The following is a 7332-nucleotide window of genomic DNA, read 5'->3' as shown; positions in this document are numbered from 1 at the left end:
TAAACATACAGTTTGGAATGTGTTTCTGTTGATACAAAATCATATACAGTGCAGTGCATTTACATTCAACAGTTGTTTATATACATGTATAGCACAGATTAGCTTAGATTTATGTGTCAGGAAAGCGCATACAAATAATCACCATAACGAACTGTAGGAAACTGATGACAAAATTCACTTTTGAAATGAATTGGAGAATGTAAATATCAATGGGAATTATTTCTGCACCTTATGTGCTATACATCACACAGCTGTGCATTTACAATTTTAACATGCACCGTATTGTACACAGAATAATCAGTCAGAGATTCATGAAACTGAATTCTGCTTAGACAGCAAATTGTGATCAGCTGTAAATGAAATGATTTTCCCCTTTAGACACAGAATAATCAGGGGGTGTTTTTTCTATTTAAATTTTAAAAACTTGTATAACTTGCTTATAGTCGCAGTAAAATGTAACTAGGTAAATGAAGTTAAAATGTTCATGAGTTTATAATGCATGCATGCAAATTATTATATTATGTTACAAGAACTTTTAGCAAGGATTCAATTTTGGCATTATTTGCGAGGGTTTTGAGATCGCTAAAATTGAATATCGCTAACAATTTATACTGTATCGGTAGTTATAGCTATCTTTCTTGACATTATAAAATCGCTAAAATTATTTCTCGCAAAAAATATACATCAGTTTTGGGGGATAAATCGCTAAATTAGCGTCTCCCTAAAAATTCCACTTATACGGTATTTCTATGATGATAATCGTAAATTGAAATCGTAGAAATAAAGTTTAATTAACTAAGACTCTTAGAGAACAGACTTACACCTGTTATTTGAGGAATGAAAACATTGATAAGAAACGAGGAAGCAGGATTTAATTACTGTTCTTGTATTTCTGTTTTGAAGATTAACAAGTTATGAAATAATATATTTCAATAATGCATATTTAACAAATCGCGTAACTCCTCATTGCCTAACATTAAAGTTGGACATCGAGTTCCTTTCAAAGAAATCTTAGAGAAAATTCACATTTGTAATGCACAAAATGTTAATCGGCTACAGAAAACTTCTCTATGGCATTCATGAATATAGTTGGACGATTCATACTTGAATAATTATAATACGGCCCGAAGAGAAACCCTGGTTTGATTCTGCATTGCATAAAACTCTTTGTATTAAAAATAAACTTATATTAGACTTAGACTTGTATAATACAAAGCCAGAACAGAATTTTTAAATATTTTTTTTTACAATTTGAGAAAATCCACATTCTAGATACACATGTATTATTATGGGGGGGTTGATTCATGAGTGCTTCAGAGAATGAACGTCTCTTTTCTTTTGTTCAAACATTTATTTAACATTCTGGTAGATTTCCTTGTAAGCATTAATTAATGTATATATATATATATATATATATACAATAAAGTAATAAATTTTGCAAATAAACTCCGAAATGGGTGCACCAGAGTTCTACTTACTCCTCTAAGAATACACACGATACAAGATGATGTCCGTAAACTATATTTAGATTTCACTTGCATTGTAAGTATCGTACATTAAATCAAAAGTCTACTTCTATTTTCTATAAACAGCCATGAAATAGCAAAAACGTGTGTACGGTGGCGTTTCCGGTTGGCGGATCTAAGTTAATGGCAATTTTTAATGAAACTGACAACAAGCAATCGTTTATTTATTTCATTAAACGTCATTACTGAATTATTCAATCAAAACTTGATTTAAATGATATAAAAGAAATAAGTTGTAATAACTGATTAAAAAGGAAAATGTGCAAATTATTTTCGTCATTCACCGATCGTAATATTGACGGAATCTTCTAGAACATCATATAGCATCGAGCCAGATGTTAAAAAGAAAAACGAAGCGATTATAGCTGCTTTAACATAAAGAAAAGCTTTTGTGTGAATGGTCATTGAATGAAATATATGGCGATAACGAACAGTATTCAAGCTCAAAAGTCCATTAAACAATACAAAATAGGAGCAGAGCAAACACGGACCTCTAAACAGGTGGGATCAGGTGCCATGGAGGAGTGAGCATCCCCTGCCGACCGGTCACACCCGCCGTGTGCTCCTTGTCATGATCGGGAAATAACGGAAAAATCCGTCGACAATTCATTGTGTTAATAATGGCCTAACAATTAGTATGAAAAACGTCAGTCAGCATTTGACTCAATGATAAATTGCATTTGCTGACAAGGTCATTGTATCGACCATAGAACTTACGAAATGATGACTTTAAACGAGACAGCTGATATTCTTGTTTCATCAACTTGTTTGTCAATAATTTACCTCGTTTTAGAAATTGTACATACGTAGAGCATGCTCTTGCGTATCGAATCAACTGAGAGATATATACCCCGTATGCAGGTGATGAAGGTATATTGCTGCATAAGTAAGGGAAGTTGACGATTGAAAAGTTAAAATGATCACGTTTATCATAAAGCTTGGTTATTAGATTACCATTAACGTCTTTTTCAAGTAAAATATCCAAATATGAAACAGATATGTCAGACTCTGTGGTATCTTTTCTCTCAAGCTCACCAGGATAGATCGTATCGACATAAGAATGAAAATAGCCATTGTTAATTGACAATACATCGTCGATATATCTAAATGTCGAGTTGAAGGCCACAGCAAGTGTTTTCTTCTTTTCACGTACAAGATTTTGGACAAATTCTGCTTCATATGAATACAAAAAAAGGTCTGCTAATAACTGGGCGCAATTTGGTACCCATGGGAATTCCAATAGATTGTTGGAAGACCTCGTCTCCAAAAACCACATAGATATTGTCAATCAGAAACTCAAACATCTTTTTAATGTCAACTTCAGAGTACTTGTGTGTACAATCGGAATGTTTTTTGCAAATGACCAATGAAAAGGTAAGTATATTTACGAGTTCCATTTTTATTGAAAAAGCAGCTGTAAATTATATCAAAAAGCCTGGACTTTAATTCATTGTGGTGAATGGTTGTGTATAAAGAAGAAAAGTCGTAAGATTTTAAGCTGTTGATTTTGGTAAAATCTTGTGATTTCAAATTTTACAAAAGTTCCTTGGAATTTTAAATATCCACATCTGATTTACACCACTTCTCGAATAATGGAATAATGGTAAATCATTGATTACACTGTAAGTTGTGAATATATTTATATATCGAAAGACTATTACATATATTTAGTAGATTTTCCTAATAAATTTATCGGTAAAATTTGTATATATATTCCTCACTGAGAGCATCGTGGCAACGAACCCGAAGTACAATTTGTATTTCGTAATGAACTTGCTTACATGAAAAAAGAATATTAATAAATAAGGCATTATTCAAATACAATTATGCTGTAAAATTTAATCAATACATTTCAGTTTTTTTCTGAATACAGTCTTCAGTATCAAATACTCGGCCTATTCCAGTGGCGGATTCAGGAATCTTGAAAAGATGGGGGTGGGGGGGGGGTGGGGGGGCAACCAGTTTGGGGTTGGAGTAGGGCCCACGGACACACCAAAAAAAAATGATTTATTAAATTTTATGTATATTTTCGACACAAAATGGGAGGGGGATGGGCCCCCTCTCTAAATTCGCCAGTGTATTCATAGGGCGTTATATAAAAGCTAATTTTTTCACAGGTACTTAGGCCTTGGATTATAAATATGTATGTACCTTATTGATATGTAAAAGAAAGGTAAGGTACAGTTTTTATATATCAATAAGGTACATATATATTTATAAACCAAGACCCAAGTACCTGTGAATTTTTACCAAAAATATCTATTTCTCAGTAAAATGTGCATATTCACTGCTTTTATTCTTGACGAAAATGAATAAGAGCATGTGAAGTACAATATCCGTAAAATAGTATATACAATTACCATAACATAGTATATAACAGGTTTCACAATAAACGTCAATGAATGATATTGTTATTTAAGTTTTACAAGGGGGTTGGGGGGTGGGTTAGAGACGTACTTCTACTTCATGAGGGATTTTGAACAAAGTATTTCTTCCTGCTATAACCCTATAGGCTGTCAGTAGAAACTACAATATATATATTATTAGATTTTTTCTGTCGGTAGTGGTACATGTTTAAATTCAATTCCCCGCGCTTGCGCGAGATTTCATCTAGTATTAGCAAAATACAATGATTTGTAAATTTTTGCAAATATTGTATACTTTATATAATTAAAAGTTTTATTTCTAACTATAACAATTTCAATTTGTAATTGACATGTAGGGAGAGGGCGTAATAAGTCTTTAGAACTTGTGCCCAATCCTTTTGTAATTATAAATTACAATAAAATATGTTCAAATCAAAGACAATTCACATTTAATACAAAATATGGTAATGACATTTAAGTAAAGAAGAATGAAATAAAAATGAAAGGGCTAAGTATGCTCATAAATTATTCTTAATTTTCTACTTACTTTGAGCTATTAATTATATCATTATACAAATACTAGTGGTGACATTACAAAAAATATAATATATTTATGCTCATTTGCGCAATGTTTTTGTGAACTGTCAAAGTTTTCTGTTGAATGTTTTGTCATTAAAATATTATATTATAACTTCCTGTGAGTGTTGTGGCCCATGGGTGTGTCTTGTTATGAAACTTTTAAAAATGATTAATATTAAAAGAAATTTCAACATCTATGTTGAAGAATTTGCGTTAAAAAATTAAATTCCTTGCACATAAATTTTTTGTAAACTGATATTTTATAAAGAATGTGTTTTATTAAATTAGGTCCGAAAAGCCCAGTTGAAAAAAAAAAACCTGTATGGAATGATATTAAGGGAAAGTAATGTAAGCTAAACAAATTCAGTATATTTTTACCTGTATTCTCTCCTAGTGTCAATGTGATGACATAATTTGTTTACGTTAGCACGCTCTTTTATAATCATAACATATCGACCATTGTCATCAATCAAATAACTTTTGATTCATACAAGAGAGAAAGTTTTAGTAGAAAAAGAACAAAACAGTCTGTTATTTTTGATTTTAAATAAATATAATTAAATATTGCCAGAACTATGAAGACAAAAGGAGTAATTATTGTTCTTGTGCTAATAGTGATTTTAGAATTACATGTGTGTGGAGTAATGGCGGAGGGCGACGAGGGAAAAAATGTGAAAGTAATTACAGAACGCAGTTTCTTGAGTAAACTGTTTTCAAAATTTATAGGTATGTACATGTATATTGTATCAACCGATTTTGATTGAAAAAATAGTTAAACCACAAAAAAAAAAAACCCTTACATTGAACTGTTAAATCTCTCTCAAGAAGAAAGATAAATAAGTATTATATTTTATTTAACTAGCATATGCAATTAGTTGGCGAAAGTCAAAACGAAAAGGTTTTAAATAATGTTGTCAAATTGTGAAACATTTTTTTTTATGTTTCTTGAATAATATATTGCATACAGTTGTGAATTTAGTTATTGCGCATGTACATGTAGTATATGTAAATATCAATTAACCACGCCTGTTTTCCAAAATTGGTCAACTCACATTTACCTGCCCGATTTCATGATTCTCTATAAAACATGGGAAGTCCCACAAGGAATGCTCTCCCCCGTGTACTTACAAAGAACGGATGGGAGTTCCTGCTGCGGTCAAGATCATATGTGCGTGCCTGGCTGCTACATTTAGGCCATATATCTGGATAGAGTATGAAAAAAAATGCTTGATATTCCAAGGTATCTATAGCTGCTTGGTAAGCACAACGTTAAAGCTCGTAGCTCTATGTTAATCAAGATAGCCGCTACGATCTTGAACTCACACCTGAGCATTTTGTGCATTTAAAAAACATCATACATGTAATATCTTGTATCTACTCAATCAAGACATGTGTCCTACTCAAAAAGTGTTAAACAGAGGCAGGCTAATGACAGATAAAAAGATGTTACAGGGATTTCAACAACCTCGTTTAAAGTCATAATTTCGTAAATTTTACGTTCGTTATAATGACCTTGTTATCAAATTTAACCTATCGTTAGGTCGTATTCTGTCTGACTTGTTTCATACTAATTGTTAGCCCTTTGTTTTTATACTAAATTTGACTACGGAATGTTCTGTCTACCTGATCAAAACAGAGGGTTCACGACTGGTGTTACCGATCAACAGGGAATGCTTTTTCCTTCTAGACACCTGATCCTACTTTGGAATTTCCAGGGGTCTATGTTTTATGCCCTCTTCACAAAGTTGTATTGTTTATAGATTTTTGGAGATCGATCTGTGTTCGTTATCTGCACTTTTTTTCATTTTCCAATACCTTAATTCTTCCCATATATCCAATGATGAATTTAAATAATGTCGTGTCTTACGAATAATACCAAGGAACTTACAGAACAGATCAAATATCTAGAAATATATACAGATTGTGCAACTCTTGAAGAAAAAGAAGACACCATTGCACAATTAAGTTACATAGTTCCGTATGTATCACTTAGCCTTTTGACATTTAGATGTTCCACCTTCTTCTATCAACAATGTATGCTATCAACTTTTATATCTATTTACTGATATACTTTAGGTAAAGTGCCGAAAAGGAAAATAGGCCGGCAATATGGAATCTACAATACAGGGTCAAGGAGGACGAATAATGCAAGACAACAATGGAAAAGAAGAGGAAAATTGCCTTCAAAAATATAAGAACGAACAGAGCACAATATGCCTGAAGTCTATGATTTCAAAGTGCATAAATACAAGCATAAACGGAAAAATAACATTTCAAATGTGTTTTCTATAATAAACTTTAAGACAACATACAAATTCCGAGTCAAGTCTAAAACATGGTTCATGATCTTAAGTCATGGACAAAATCAACTCTTTACACTCTCAATCCCTGACATTTTCAAATATCCTTGATGGTCAAGACACAACCTAATGTGAACAGCTACCTTATGCCGAGAATGAGTTTCTACTGTTCTAGTATAAGCAAAATAAAGAGCAGATATTTACTTTATTTTGATTCAGATAAATGATTAATTGATTAAAAAACGTTAAAGATATCTTTCAGATTCTTCGTATGAAAACTCATCCCTTTATCATTCCTTTGCAACGAAGTTAGAGGGAATACAGTCGCGCTTTTGTGAGTTCATAAATAACGGACTTCCCTTTGCAGTGCCATTGTTGCATTAATTTCTAAGAAAATTAATATGCATGAACAAATTCCAGACATCCCAGCATTCTGTTTAAATCATATCATATCACTGTCCGTTTTATTTACTTTATTAATTCATAATGTAATAATGGAGAAAATACATTGATTAAAAAGAAAGCAATATTAACCTGATTGAAAGGGTATTACTAGTATGT

General features: G+C 31.9%; 1 long non-coding RNA gene across 1 annotated transcript; it reads left to right on the top strand.

Moving 5' to 3' along the window:
* Window positions 1-5030: 5030 nt before the first annotated feature.
* On the top strand, window positions 5031-6974 carry LOC133187860 (uncharacterized). Its single transcript, XR_009721262.1, has 2 exons — window positions 5031-5197; window positions 6548-6974. It is a non-coding gene; the product is annotated as an uncharacterized LOC133187860 (long non-coding RNA).
* The last annotated feature ends 358 nt before the right edge of the window (window positions 6975-7332 follow it).

The sequence above is a fragment of the Saccostrea echinata genome, unplaced genomic scaffold (genome assembly GCF_033153115.1).
Source record: "Saccostrea echinata isolate AGI-Se365-2 ecotype Australia unplaced genomic scaffold, CSIRO_AGI_Sech_v1 ptg000015l, whole genome shotgun sequence".
NCBI classification, from domain to species: domain Eukaryota; kingdom Metazoa; phylum Mollusca; class Bivalvia; order Ostreida; family Ostreidae; genus Saccostrea; species Saccostrea echinata.
This window is presented reverse-complemented; position numbering and strand designations above follow the sequence as displayed.